Source organism: Eublepharis macularius, chromosome 13 (genome assembly GCF_028583425.1).
Source record: "Eublepharis macularius isolate TG4126 chromosome 13, MPM_Emac_v1.0, whole genome shotgun sequence".
Lineage (NCBI taxonomy): Eukaryota > Metazoa > Chordata > Lepidosauria > Squamata > Eublepharidae > Eublepharis > Eublepharis macularius.
In genome coordinates this window covers 64,075,788-64,091,836 of record NC_072802.1, presented here as the reverse complement: position 1 = coordinate 64,091,836, position 16,049 = coordinate 64,075,788, and positions in this window count along the sequence as shown.

The window sequence follows — 16,049 nt, the reverse complement described above, 5'->3', positions numbered from 1 at the left end:
GGCATTTCACAGCCCCTTCACACAGCTCCAGCCTTTGCCCTGCCACCGGCTCTGTCTTTTTAAACTCCCCTTCTCAGCTAACATTGCATCTCCCGACACCTGTTCTTCACGTGTCAGATGTCTCGTGTAGAGAAACTCTCTCTGTCTTCACATCTCCATCGAGCTCCCTCCCCAAACACTGCTCCCAACTCCCCAGGAATTTCCCTACCCGGAGCTGGGAACCCTGAGTCACAATAGAGACTGCCAAACTTTTGCTAAGCCCTACTAGTTTTTCCAGACTCTTCCCTGCTTGTGTAAGAGAAGCAACAGAAACACACCTATCCAATCTGGTAATTTTGGCCTCGATTGTTACTGCTGATCAATCTTTTTGCTACATCTGCTGTAGCATGGTGATTAAGTGGTTGGGCTGCAAATCAGCCCTCCGCTAGTTCGACTCCCACTACCGCTGTGAGCTCAGCAGGTGGCCTTGGGGAAGCCCCTCCTCTCAGCCCAACTCCTCAGCTGTTTTGTAGGGATAACAACAACACTGACTTTGTTCACCACTCTGTGTGTGGGACTAATCCGTCCAGAAGAATGGTACATAAGCACACTATTATTATTTATTATTAGTTGTGGAGATAATAATGGCATACTTTGTAAACCGCTCTGAGTGGGCATTAAGTTGTCCTGAAGGGCGGTGTATGAACTGAATGTTGTTGTTGTTATTATTATTAAAATGGATTGTAATGTGCTTGCTGCTATTTACTGCTCTTTTCTTTACATGGCATCTTTGTTTTAAACACTCCCAGGTTTTTTTAAATAATTGGTGTGTATGTGGTTTTAATGTTTGATGAGCTGACATGAGTTGAAAGGAAGGACAGAAATATAAGCGCCAGCAAACAATCCAATTAAAAACCAGCCTTGTCCCTAAAATACATTTTGACTTCTTCCTGCTATCGTTTTGTTTTCCCCTTGACTTTAGTTCATTGGATGATCTGCCCTAGTGACTGCGAAGGTAAGTGAATGCCTTTTAGATGGGTGGATGGACAGCTTGATTGTGGGGTGAATTATTACATTGGTTTTAATTGCTTTTGTAAAGTGACTTTTGACGTCTTAGGCAAGGACGGGGTTGCTAAAGTGTCAAATCAAATTTTGCATTCTGCCACAGCAAAGATTGCATGCATTTTGCTGTGCCAGAAGGCCAGAATAAATCACATCACAGTCTGTATTCATTCACCCTAGCGAGCTGACGAAATCATGCACATGGGTTATGCAACTTTTTTTTTCTTGTTCCAACATCCAGGCACTTGTAGCCCTTTTTAAAAAGCTGGGGACCCTCAATCAATTGATTATTTGTGCAGGAGAGAGTGTGGCTGGGAAAATGGGGCTGCTCCACAACCCTACATTTCCTCCGAAACAGATATCAATAGTGAACAACAAATGTTCTTGGATTCATTTTTTTCTTTTATTATTAAATGACAGTTAAGTGGCAGTCGGATTGCCTCCGTTTAGCTCATTGCTGCTATCTTGTACATTTTTAATCTTATATTGTAACTGTTGCACTGTTGTTGTTTTTAAATAGTTTTAAAGTGCAAAGTTTTATGTGAATGTTTTTTACTTGATGTAATCCGCCCTGAGCCTGCCTGTGCGGGGAGGGTGGAATAAAAGTCAAAAGCAACAAATAAATAAATAAACATTTCATTCTATATTCATTCTGTCAGAGATAGCCTTCCAGTCCTTCAGGAATAGCAAACCAATTAAGTTAGTCTGCCCCCATTTGCGGATGGATCCCATGAAATTCCAGGAGGAGTTTTAAAGACAGGGTTGCCAGCTCTGCATTGTGAAATTCCTGGAGATTTGGGATGGAGCCTAGAGAAGGCAGCATTTGAGGAGGGGAGGGGCCTCAGTGGGGTATAAGGCCATAGAACCCACCCTCCAAAGCAGCCATTTTCTCCAGTGGAACTGACCTCTGTCATACGGAGATGAATGGTAATTCTGGGAGATCTCTAGGACCCACCTGGAGGATGGCAAGCCTATTTAGAGGATCTGAATGCCAACTCTGTTACAACCAAGATAATGCCCTGAAATGTCAGACAGAAGCAGGCTATTGACAGAGACACTCCATGGTGCCATCTCTTACCCCCGTCTACAAGCTCAACACCATAATTTAATTTGGAGCTGGGTCAGCTGTAGAGGATAGGGAGACATCTAGAGCTGTGATATCTAACATGGCATCTGTGGGCTCCATAGTGCCCCGCACTGTGTTTCCTGGTGCCCAGTTCCTTCTTCCCAAAACAGCTCTTCCCCCAAACAATGATCCAATCCTGTCTTTCTTCTACCATGTTGGAACAGGAGTTACTTCAGAAGAGTCCAGAAGACATCAACTTTGTGTTTACATGGAGCAGCAATTTGGAAACAGCCCTCTCCACCATTGGAGGACGTTTGGCCTGGAATGTCCCAACATGTTATGAATGGCCCCTGAAACCTTTTAGCTCTGGTCCCACAAAAGCTATTTTGTGGTCAGCTTTCCCACTCACCACTTTGGCAACCATGTTATGATGGCGTCCACGATCTGTTCTCTTTTTTAATTTTTTTTTTATTGGTGAGTATACTTTTCAAATTCAATACATACATTCCCTCAATATCTAATTAACCCTATCCCCCACCCTTTCCCTCCCCCCTCTCTATCGACTTCCAACAGCTTTCCAACCCTTAACCCCTCTTATTACTTAATAAGTCCCTTACTCTAAGCACATTATAATTTTTTTCCAGGTATTCTATCATATATATCAAATATCCTATCAATATAATATACTTCTATCAATTATGCTATCAAATATTCTATCAGTATAATATACATCTATCAGTTATACTATCAATATAGTATAGATCTTATACCCCTCAATATAGCAGACCAGTATAATATAGTGTAATATATAACAGAAGTCTTAATTTAAACATATTCTATTTCTTTTAAACCTATATTCTATCAAATATACTATCGTCATTATAATATGTATTAAAACCCCTACTGTGTGCCCTGCCACCAATGTGGCACAGCATACAACACCGTACTACACATTCATTATATAATATACAATCTGATCCACTAACATTATAGTATATATAGTATACCCCATCAGTATATTTATTTAACTATTTCCTTATTCATATACTCTAAAAAAGATATTACTTATCCTAACCTCCCTATCTTATTCTTTACAAGATCAGTTCTAAATTTCACCCCTTTTCTACTATATTATAATCCAAGCTTAGATTAAAATAGATATAAATTCTTAATGGTAAAGTCACTTCTCTCTTCTGTTTAAAATGTCTTATTTTAAAAATTCTCAAACTGCCACGATCTGTTCTCAAAATCATCCAGAGCTCACAGGGTCAACTAGACTGAGGACCAATCTGAGGGTCAAACTAAACACGCAGGTTTTTAAAAAGTTGAACCCACGTTCCCCAGATCCAACCCAGGTTCTCTGCAGCCACACAGCAGCTGTGAGGAATGGCTGTTAAAAAATAAAGAAAAGCCCAAACGGCCTCAGAATGCCAGTGCAGGGGAAGGACGAATTCCTGTCTTCTCCCTTAAGCCATTTCCACATTTCAAAATAGTTACCTCTTTCTACTGCTCCACGTGCACAGAATACTCCATGGCCGTTTCCACACAGCTTACCTTGTTGTGGAAAATAGCGAAATCTCGCGCAAAATCACTCGAGAAGACACTGTTATCCCGTCTTCTTGTGCGATAACAGCGTCTTCTCGCGTGATAACAGTGTCTTCTCGCAAGATTTCGTGCGAGATTTCGCTATTTTCCACAACAAGGTAAACTGTGTGGAAACGGCCCGTGTGGAGCAGCAAAAACAAAAACTCCCCCTGCTCATATTTTGGAAAATGGCTTGAGGGGTGAGGAAGGAGCCCTCCTGCCCCTACATGGCATTCTGAGTTTTTTTGGGCTCTCCTTTATTTTTTTTAACAGCCATTCCCCACAGCTGCTGTGTGGCTGCAGGGAGCCCAAGTTGGGTCTGAGGAAGCCGGACCGAACTCTTCAAAAATGGGCACATTTAGTTTGACCCTTGGACAGAGCCCATCGGAAAGCCAATTTTATTTATTTATTTATTTTATTTTGTTTGACTTATATCCCGCCCTTCCTGCAAGCGGGCTCAGGGCAGCTTCCAACAAGAATATACAATTAGAAACATACAATAAAACCTCATAATCATATAAATCAGATAACATGAGAGCTGATATAAATTAGAGCTGCTCAGATAACTTGCAAATCAGATCTCAACTACTAGGTAATCAAGGAGCGGATAGGCTTGCTGAAGATTAGTAACTGCTGTAGGAGACAGCTTCTAATCGAGCATTAGCACTGAAATGACCCTTTAAAAATGATCTTATTTATAGTCCTCCTTTCTCGCTGAGACTCAAGGTGACTTATGCAGTGTCAGTCAATACAATCAACAGTGGTTGTTGTCATCTCAGCCCAAGCAGAGGCTGGTCTGTTCTGCAGATTTCCTAAATGACCTGCAGTTCCTCTCTAATCAGCATATACAGTGATAAGAGCTTGTGGGCCCTGTGATGGACAGGAAGGTGATGGACAGGAAGGTCTCCTGGTCGTCTGGACCGCACATTGCCTGTCTCTGCCAACACTGTTTTAAACAAACAGATGGGGAACGACAAGTTTTGCACATTTAAAACATGAATAATGTATCACTCAACCATATGTGTGGTCACAAGCCTGAAAGTCTGCTTAAAACAAAAAATACCAACCCTTCCCAAACCCTTCCCAGTTGAAGCTCTTCGGAGAAAATTAATAAAGTGAGGAGGACACAGAAAGGACATCTCGGATACCATGCAGATGAGAATCAAAAGGCTCTCTGATTGCCTTAAAGAATGAAAACTGTGGTTAGTGGGGTGGGAGGATAAAATACTAGCAAAGAACAGATGATTACGGTATTACTTCCAATGGAAAAAGGCTTTCTTCTCTCCTTGGCTGTTGTCCCAAGTAGAGATGGGCACGAACAGCAATACGAACAAAGAAAAGCCACGAACAGCCTAATCTGCTGTTCGCATGCAAGCTGTTCGTGAGGCCCCATTCTAAACGAACAAGTGGTCGTTGCAAGCCTTTTGTTGCTGTTTGTTGCTGTTCGTCAAGCCAGACAGTCTGGCACCTGCAATCAATTCCCTTGGCAACTCAGGCAGGGATTGTCTGAACTCTGTCTGAACTCCTGCTGTTGCCCTGGAAACACCAATCTAAGCCCAATTTAGCTTGATAGGCTGTCTTCCTTTCAAGAGTGGAGCTCCAAATTTGTTACAAGGGAACAAAGACCAGGGGGGAGGGGGGCTCCCAGCTCTGGCTTTGGAGAGGGAGAGAAAGCTGCTGTTGGCATTTTGATAGAGTGCACTGGAGCTTGAATTTTCTTTGTGAGTGGTGGGATATGGATCTACCCCTTCAAGTTCCAGGGCTGCTGCCAGGCTCTGGGGCCAAGCTATTATTTATTATTGGTACCTTTCCTGGTGCCTGCTCAGGTAAGGTTTCTGGGAGTGGTGCAGTACGGATCTTGACTTGGATGAGGGCTGGAGGAGAGCCTGCTGGCCTCCACGAACAGCCAACCATGAGCATGGTCATGAACAGGGCCATGTTTGTGGTTGTTCGTGAGTCCTTGTTTGTGGATGGCAACAAACAATGAACATCATGTTCAGTTTTTTTCTGTTTGTGCCCATCTCTAGTCCCAAGTAGCCAGTATTCACAGATTCTCTGCCTCTGAACATGGAGTGTTCAGAGGCCGTGATATCCTTCTAAATCCACTGAAGTCAATGAAGAATATAACTCTGTTTAGAATTGCACTGTTAGCTACCATGGTTAATTGGCATTGATAGATCTATCCTCGGTGATTTTTTGTCCAATCTTCTTTCAGAGCTAACAACCAGGGCCACATCCTGTGGCTGTGAATTCCATAAGTGTCATGGATTGTGTGAAGAAGTGGTGCCTTTTTCTGTCCCGGATCTACCACCCATCAACTTCACAGGGCCCAACCAATTCTAGAGTTATATTTTTGCCTTCAGTAATCTGATAATCATGGCATAGTGGTTAGAGTATCCGACTAGGATCTGGAAGGCCCAGGTTTAAATCCCCACTCTGTCGTGAAAGCTTGCTAGGTAACCTTGGGCCACTCACCTTCTTTCCGTCTAATTTACCTCACAGAGTTGTTGTCAGGATAAAATGGAGGAGAACAATGTGAGCTGCTCTGGGTCCCCATTGGGAAGAAAGGAAGAGTATAAATAAAGCTAATAAATGAAACCAGCAAATAAAGTATATAAATAATCAGTGACATACTGCATCTAAGCGTGGAGGTTCCATTCTAAAGTGACTCCAAATGATAGAAAATTCTTAAAGGAAAGAATCACAAAAATATATAATAGTCTAATATTAATAACAAGATAGACCATAATAATATGTCTTACATTGCCTTTTAACTCCCCCCTCCCCAAAACATTTGAGTCGGTTTTTTTAGCCAGATCTGTAACCAAAGGGGTGATTTCATACTCGTCTTCACTGGAAAATTCAAGCACCCCAAAAAGAGAGTCTCAAAGCACTGTTAGTGAGTCCAGCTCCAGTTTCATCGGAAAGACGAAATGGAAAGCCATTATAGCTTGAACAAGAGGCCATGAAATCTTATAAGGATAATCACAACAATTAAGCCAACCAGAAGCTGAGTGCAAATATTAGCATGAAAACTGTAATCATTATTTTCAAAAACCCTCTCTAATCTACTGCCATTGGCAAACAACCAACCAAATAAAAAAAAGGTGAAAGATTTATGCGAACAAATAATGCGACCAAATAAATTCTCCAGAATGATTCAATTGACTACAAAAAAGAGAAAGAGGAGAAGGTGAGTTCTGTCAAGGGTTCGTTCGGGAAGGGAAGGATTCCAAATACAGCCAAGGTTTCAGTATCAATTAAGGTCAAAAGGCAGCTAAAGTGAAGCGAACTTGCCCTAGGTGGATTTGTTTACCGCTTGCAGGAAAATGCTGCCTTATACCAAGTCAGACTATTGATATGTCTTTGCCAGTTTCAGGTGTGTAACTGTTTTGGTTTGTATTAGAAGAGCAGGATTTGAGTCCAGTAGCACCTTAAGACACAAGATTTCTAGGGGATTCGTTTTTGAGAGTCAAAGTTCTCTTCATCAGATACTAAGGTGCCGCTGGACTTGAATTTACATCAGCGATTCACTCTGAAAGGCTGAGGGTCTCTAGAGTTTCAGGTCGATTACGACCTTTCTTGAGAATAGCTTCCTGAACTCTTCTAAATAAATCCTATGTTTTTCAGTCCATTTCTTAATGGTGCAGAGAAATTCTAAAGACTCCATATCAGTGTGTTTGTTTGAGCAAAGTCCAAGATCTTTAAGGCTGCAGTACAGCAGATGCCTGTTTGGAAGTTAGTCCCATTTAAATGGATAAGTTTTACTTCTGAAAAAGTCTGGATTAAGGTTTACGCCTGCAGACCTATTCACACATTGTTGATAGTACATTTCATGAACACCTGTGAAACTCCACAGAAACCAACAGAAAACAGATGTGCACAGAACAGCACCCCAAATCTTTCTGCAGCTGACTAGGAGGACTTTCCAGTTCTATTAAGGCCAGGGCCGGCTCGAGGGTGGGGCAGGGGGGTTATCCTGCACCCGCCGCCGCCAAAGAGGGGGCGGCAAGCCGGCCGCCCCAGGAGACGTCATGCTGCGGAACTGGTGGCAGCCACATGAGTGGCTGAATGGAGGCCTGGAAGGCTGCTGTGCCATTCATCTGCCTCGCTGACCGGGCGGTTGGCAGCAGCGCAGGGTGCCCCCTGGAAGTGTGCCACCCGGACTACCTACTGCTGGAGGGAAGGGAGCATGCAGTAAGCTGGCTGCCCTATCACCAGGGAAGGGGAACAGTGTGGATGGCCTTCCAGCCCTCCACTTAGCTGCCCGCGTGGCTGCTGCCAGCTCTGCAGCGTACCATGTTCCAGGGTGGCCAGCTTGCCGCACGCTCCCTTTCCTCCAGCAGCAGTGGGGTGGCATGCTTTTCCTGGGGGGGGCACGTGATGATGTCACAAAAGTCACGAGGAACTGCGGGGCTTGGGTTGACCTGGGCATGGGCAACCCTAGATCCAGCCCTGATTAAGGCTAAAGGCTACAAGCTAAGGCAGGGGTCCCAAACCTTTCTGATTCTGTAGGCACCTTTGGAATTCTCTCACAGCATGTTGAGCACAGCCACAAAATGGCTTGCCACAAAATGGCTGCCTAAGGATGCAGACTCAGTCACAAAATGGCTGCCCCAGCTTATCTTCAGTCACACAGTGAAGATCCTGGCTAGCACCAGGAAAAGTGTCAGTACTGGCAATGCTTTGGGAACTCCAGGGATAAGGGATGTGTGGTTAGTATTAATTGTCAAGGGTTCAATACCTGGGAAGTAAGCAATCAAGAACTTCGATCATGGGAACTTCTGCCTGCACGTTAATTGAACAAGATGCAGCGCCCGGTACTGCGGAAACAACTGAGCCAGATTCCAAGTGGGACCAGAGCCTTGTTCTGTCTTTCTTCTTGACCAGCTCTGTTACTGTCTCAGAGGAGAGCCTGCCTAAGCCAAGGGCAGGTAAAGACGATCTTTTCTATCATCTTTCCTAGATTTCTTTGTGGTTATTAATGGGAGGAGATGGAAAGCAATTGGTTGGATCTCACAATTAGATTTTAAATTATATATTATTGTCTATTGGTTTTAAAGTTGAAATGTTAACATTTTTTATAATGTATATGATGCAATCCGCCCTGAGCCCGCTGATGTGGGGAGGGCGGAATATAAATCAAATATAAATAAATAAATAAACAATTACATGATACGTAAAAAATTTCAGAATGGGCAAATTCAGTTACCCTGATTGAGAAACCTGGAATACGCTGATCCTGTCCGTAAAGTCTACCCATGATTAGAATGCACCATCGCAAATAATACTTTTGGACAGAATAAATATACAATTTCCAAATAAAACTATATGCTTCTTAATCTGGGACTAACCTGTCAACTGGTATCCACAAGTGTCAAGCAAAGTTGTCAGTTACAAATTTAAGATCTCATACGTTAGACAGACAGACAAATAGATAATCAGTGTGGGTTTCTAGTACTCTTCCAGTTTTGATGGAAAACCTCTTCTTCAGACTTGTATTCTGTAATCACCGCATTGTAAATAAAAAAGATAACCACAGTTACCCGCTACAAGTCTTTTCATTAACCTTAATCAAGAACCCAGCTCTACTCAGTTACAAACTAAACCTCAGACAATGTTTTAAACTCACATGAAATTTTGGGATGGAGTTTTCCTAAGATGTTCAGCCAGTCAAGCTGGATCAGCCTAGATATTTTCAATCCTATGGTAGCACTTCCAAAATCACATTCTCATTTAATTACTTTCCATACGGTTGCCACCACTGACTTGGAAAGTTCCTGGAGATTTGGGGGAAGTCCATGGGTTTGGGCAGAGTTTGGGGAAGGGAGGGACATTGGTATGGATGTGATGCTATAGAGTACCCTCCGAGTCCATTTCCTTCAGGATAAGTGATCTCTGTACTCTGGACTCTCAGCTGCAATTCCAGAAGAACTTCAGATGCCGTCTTGAGGTGAGTAACCCTACTTTTGGAATTCACTATGGTGTAGCGGCTAGGGTTCTGAGCCCCATATAGGGGGAAAGATGGAAGCCTGGTCCCCACTCTGCCATTAAGCTCACTGAGGGCCTTTGGGACAGGCATTCTCTTTTAGACTAACCTTTATGACTGATATGAAGATAAAACAGAGGAGGGAAGAAACATGTATTGCTTTCCTGTGCTCCGTGGCGGAAAGGCAGGATAAAAATGGAAAACCAAAGAACAGCATTCTTCCCTTTATGTAACTTGACTTTCTGTTGAGGGATAATTTGTTTACACTCCAGGAACAGCTAGCAAATGGCTTTGGAAGGTGTGACCGTAAACATAAAGGGCATCCATCTCCAGCGCTGCAGCTGACCTTTCTAATTAAAAAATAAAGCAATGACAATTACGGATAATGAGTCAAATTAATTCTGCGCTTGGCGACACGACAACAGAGGACTTCCTGTAAAGTTTGCTTATGTCACCCTTTGAAAGGAAGGGGCCGAGCTGAGGCCGAGGGATATGGGAGTGAATCCGAAAGCCGTATATTTGATTTGCTGGGGATTGTTGAAGTGTGGATGTGCACATACAGGAAAAAATGGAAGAAGTGTAGTGGAGGATCAGTGGAACAATGTTTGTGATTACATTACTAGACATTTGCCCATAAGAAAGTTAGGACCAGATTTAAAAGGTAAAGGTAGTCCCCTGGGCAAGCACCAAATCATTACTGTCCCATGGGGGAACGTCGCATCACGACGTTTTCTTGGCAGACTTTTTACGGGGTGGTTTGCCATTGCCTTCCCCAGTCATCTACATTTTATCCCCAGGAAACTGGGTACTCATTTTACCAACCTCAGAAGGATGGAAGGCTGAGCTGGCTACCTGAACCTGGCTTCCACCAGGATCGAACTCAGGTTGTGAGCAGAGCTTTGGGCTGCAGTACTGCACCTTACCACTCTGCGCCACGGGGCTCTGTGTACCTGATTAACAAAGTACTAACTTGTATGTTAAGGAGTCCAAAGGTAGAAGATTAACAGTGCAATCCTAAGCTGAGTTACTCCTGTGTAAGCCCACTGAAATCAATTAGACTGGAGTAAATCTGTTTAGGATTGCACTCTAATTGGGCTAGGTTGTGTCCCAATTAATTCAGTATTCAGATACCGCATGTACCAAAATGGCTTAGAGAAGGTGTACTTTAATGCCCCCCTTCCCAACCGAGGCCTGTTTTTGCTCAATTAAATATAAATGGCAATATAACGATTTTTAGAAGCAGAGGTGAGGAAGAGAAATGGGCAAAATGAAAAAGTTTATGGTAACTACAAAATATAAAATCAAAAAAGAATTGGAAAGTGGGCATTTTCTTCCATGCCTTTTCCAAAACTCCACATCCGGAAAGAACTTTGAATGAAGGGCATTTCAGTCTTGCGGTGTGTGTGTTGCAGGTGGAAGGAGAGCTCAGTACAACAGTTAGGATTAGGGGTGTGCACCAAGAAAAGTTCCATTTCAGTTTAGGTTCTGGGGGTTTCGGAAGAATTCTATCCTATTACTAGTTTGTTCTGGGTGGGCCCGTGCTGGCTTGGAACTGATCTGTGTTTTTTTCTCCTCTCATTTTAATGCGTTTTGGCCAGTTGTGCACATGTTAGCAGCACATGCAGAAATGCACACTGTTCTTTTCAGGAGGGGGGGGTAGGGAAACAAAGCTTTGGGGCAGCTGATTTCGGGATTAACCAAAAACCAAAGCCCACATCGACCATTACTTCCCTTCCTAGTCTAAACCTTTGATCTGCTGAGTTTTTCCTCAAGCACAATAGCACACAACAACAACAACAGACCCAGGGCAGTGGTTGCAGGCAGGGGTCATTTCGTAGAAAAAGAGCTGGAGGAACTCATTAGCATAACTCATTAGCATATGCCACACCCCTTGCCATCACCAGAAGTGTGTCATTAGCATGCCTGATTTGCATATGCCACACCCCCTGACATCACCTATCCTGGCTGTTTTGGACCCAATCCTGGCCATTCAGGGCTGAAATTGGGCCCAAAATGGCAAAAAGGGGCTGAAAATGGCCAAAAAGGGCCCCCAAAATGGTCAGGATCAGGCCGCTGCTGAGTGGGAGAGTGATCCACCACCCATCAGAGGCCCGATTCGGGCTGTTTCGGCCCCAATCCAGGCTGAAATGGGCCCAAAATGGCCGAGAGTCAAGTGGGCGGGGCCACCTGACATGTGACCTCTTTGGGGAACTGCCAGAACTGCGTTCCTGCATGTTCCCCATCGAAATGAGCCCTGGTTGCAGGGCACTCCAAAGTGGGAGAGCTCTCTAACCAGTGAAGTGCTGTAACATTATGAACAATCCTGCTTCATGTTCACTTTTTTCTTTTTCTATAGTGCCAATAACTTACCTTTGCATTCTGCTGTTTCCTGTTGCTATGATGTTTCCTTGTGCAGTTTGCAGCTTGATTCCCACAATGAGGAGTGAGTCCAAATACTTCCTTTTGATGCTCAGTGTTCCAATGCAAAATGGGGCATTCTCGCTGCCAATCTTCTCCATCACCCAAGTGCAGGTAGGCAGCCGTCCGTCCAGCAAAATGATCGTCTGAATTCCTCCCCCCACCCCCATCCAAATATACCTATATTTTCCCCATAAATTTTCCTTTTGCTGTTGGGGCAGGCAGAATTGTTTCTGAAAGGGCAGAATAGGTACACGTTTGCCGTTTGACTCAGAAAAAGAGGGAGCCCTGAAAGACTATGGAAGCAATCCTAAATGGGGCTACTCAGATGTAAATCCCATGTCGTTCAATAGTGCTTCCTCCCAGAGAAGTGTCCTTTGAATTCCATCCTATGATTGAAGTCTCCCTTCCAAATAATTCCAAAGCTGATAGGAGGGGAGGGGTCTCCCCTTGTGGGGACTTGATTGACAAGGAGTCGGAGAATGCCATTTCCTGGGTAGCTAAGGGGAGGGGTAGGGAGATGCACTCATGCACATTGGTCTTATTCCCCTTTTCTGCCAACAGAGTTAATAATGTAAGCTGTCTCTCTTCTTGGGATCTGACTGGTGAATGCTGTTTAGGAAAACATGATGCTACCCTACAAGGGGATCCCAGCGCCTTCCTGCTGCTGAAGGTACAAAACGAACTTTTTGCCCAGAGAGACTCATTACAATTTAGTTTCCCAGATTTGGTTCAGCATTTTGGAAGCTGCTTAACGAGCCAAACCAGTGATTTCTGTGTATATTTTTGGTTTGGTTTTTTCCATTATGCACACCTCTAGTTAGGATACAAGAGCAAGTGTTGGAAGTCAAAGGGACAATAAAAGCCACGACACAGAGTAAGGATATAATTTCCTACATTAATTCAAACTAACCAGGCAAAACTTTGGCTGCCGACTTCATCCATCTATATAATTGTTGTTCAGCATGATGGGGTTTTAACACATATAGCAAGATGAAGTTATTTCACATAGAAGTCCAACCGAGCTCAGAAGAGTTCATTCTCCTCATTATTAGAATTCTCCTAAATTAGAGCCAGTCCACATGGTTCATTACCTTTAACAATGTCGGTGTGTTCACACCAATCCATTCCATTTGTGTTAATTAGATGCAATGCAGAAGTATTTAGAAGAACCACTTCCTTTTGGTTAATTGACTAAGAAGAACGTAAGAAGAGCCCGGCTGGATGAGGTCAAAGGTCCATCTAGTCCAGCTTCCTGATTTCCAATGTTTTAATGAAGAGTTTTATATAATAAAAGGCAACCAAAGTCTACAATTACACAAGAATTAATAAACAAACGAAAGCAACTAACCAACAGACAGAAATAATGAAACATACAGATAGTGCAAAGAAAACAACATAAAAAGAAAAAACAAACTTCTCTCTCCACAACAAATTTGGTATCATTCTCAAATTTACGTTTACTCTGTGTAATAATTAAAAGCACTCTTTTTTCTAATGCCCAAATTTCTTAGTTCCATAAATCCACCAGTCATCAAATCATTATTATCTATTTCATGAAAAAAATCTATTAATGGTTTCCACTCATCAACAAATGAATTTATTGGCTTTTGGGGGGGGGACTATAACGATACTATGGCCAAGCTCATTTATAATAATTAATAATTAATTGTATGCTGATGGACCTAATACAAGCAGTGATTTCTTATGTGTTTGTTATAAGCAGTTCACAATTGCTTAGTAACTTTGAGAAGCTGTTTTAGTTAACATTGAGTACCGAAGGCAAGATAATAGTATAGGCTAGGATTGTGTGTTTGTCAGATACTTTCAAGCAGAAAGGAATTCTTGAAAAGTAACATATTCAGACAATGGCTTATTCTGTAGGATCACACGTGTGCAAATATAACATGAGCTGATTTTGCACTAAAAAGATGACACGCGTACTGAAATTTCTAACTGCGACATAAACTGTAAACCAGTCATATTGTAATTAAGTACACAGATGTTGTGATGACCATTTTCACACATCTCGGCATAGCGCTAAACTCATGGAACAAGGGCGTCTTCATGATGCAATTTCTGACATCATCACGCCACGATTCCGTTTTTGTGGCGTGATGAGGATGTCAGAAATTGTGCCATGAAGACGCCCTTGTTCTGTGAGTTTAGTGCTTTGCCGAGACATGTGAAAATGGCCGATGTCGTGATTGCTATAAAAACTCTGCTGCTCAAGGGAGGAACCAAAGGGAACCATTTTTGACATTTTGTTCTCTCTCCTACAATTGCAATTAAAGTTCTAAAGACTACTCCCTTCACTCCAGCCCTTTGTGTCTAATTGGGAATGGCACAGAGGGTTAGCTGTTTCAGGTATAACATAATAGCCATCTGAAAAATGACCTTAAAGAATCCTCCAGAAAGACACAAGCAGGGCATGAAGACCACAACCTTCACATGTAATTGCCAGCTCCCTGCAGCAATCGATGTTCACTGGCATCCTGCCAGACTAGGAGGTACCATCGAGCCATCACAGCTGATCGCAATGGATGGCCCAGTTCTCAATGCTTTGGTTCAGCACCCACGTATTCACATATTTAAAAAATCAGTAAAACAGCACAAAACGTGCTGTCAACTAATTGGATGTTTTCTGATATCTGGGAGGAAAAGCAAGAACGGGAAAGGCTTGCGGTTCTGTGGCAGACCATCTTCAGTGTATGCAGAAGGCCCTAGTTTCTAGGCAGCAGGTGATGTGAAAGACCTCTGCTAGAGACTTTGGAGAGCCACTGCCACCTCCAGGTCCCCCCTGGCTACTGGCAGGAGATTTACTTTGCTTGAGGAAGGGGTTTGCTGGTGACACACTGATGTCACTGGAGACATGCTAATGTTATTCCCAATGCACCCAGAAGTGATGTCAGCACGTCGCCAGGGATGATCTAGCATTTGGGGCAAAACATAGTGGGACAACTCCCGCTCCAAGCTACCAAATCCTGCTGCCCCACGGTAGACTGGTGGAAATAAAAGTTTTTAAGATACTGTTGCTACGATGGCATGGCATCATTTCCTGGCTGAACCTTGAAATGACCTCACACTGCAGTAGAAGGTAGTGGAAACTCTATGGGAAACCATAGAGTTTCTGCTGTCTCCTAGAGTGGCATGACATTACTTCTGAGTTCAGCCTGGAAATGGCATCATGATCTTGCTGTGACAGCACCCCTCATTTCTCTGCCTCCCTGTGTAACACTAGATGCCTGCCTTTGGTAACCCTACATTCAACCTAGATTCCATAGCTTCCTTGCTTGGTGGAAGAGCAGCTGAGAGCCAGCATGAGTCCCCAGACAAAGATTCCTTCTGGGGACACCATCCAAACCACCCAAGTATCATATGAAAAAAATAAGTTGGACTGGCTGTTAGCATAAAACTTTGCAAAAAATGCATGGAAATTCAAATTTACTGTGATCTGATTTACATGTGAACTGAGCCCTTCACCAAATTGCCTTGCTTGAAGTTCAAATATATGGATAGGAAGATCACAGCCTCCTCTGTTTTTCTTCTTGTCCTCACTATTGTAGAGGTATACTGCCTCTGAACATGAACGACCCAGTTTGTTATTATGGCTAATAATAGCCAATGTGAGAGGGCCCTTCAAATTGATCTAAGCTAAGGAGTGATGGACTCACACTGTACCATCTTGCCTAGAGTTCGGATGGATGTCACGTGCCATTAATGGCAGCCCAATCTACTGATTTCGTAAGGATTTATAGCCACTAAAGACCTGGATTGTGGCATTAATGATTCCCAACAGCACCTGTTGTGACGTGCAGGAATAGTAGTTAGGAGGAACAGATTTTTAAAATTGCAACAAGTGTATTGTTAGCAGTGCATCGAAAAACCATTCTTTTGGAATCTTATGTTGTTAATCACGAAAGCAACTGAAAGATAAATACTTGAAAGGGA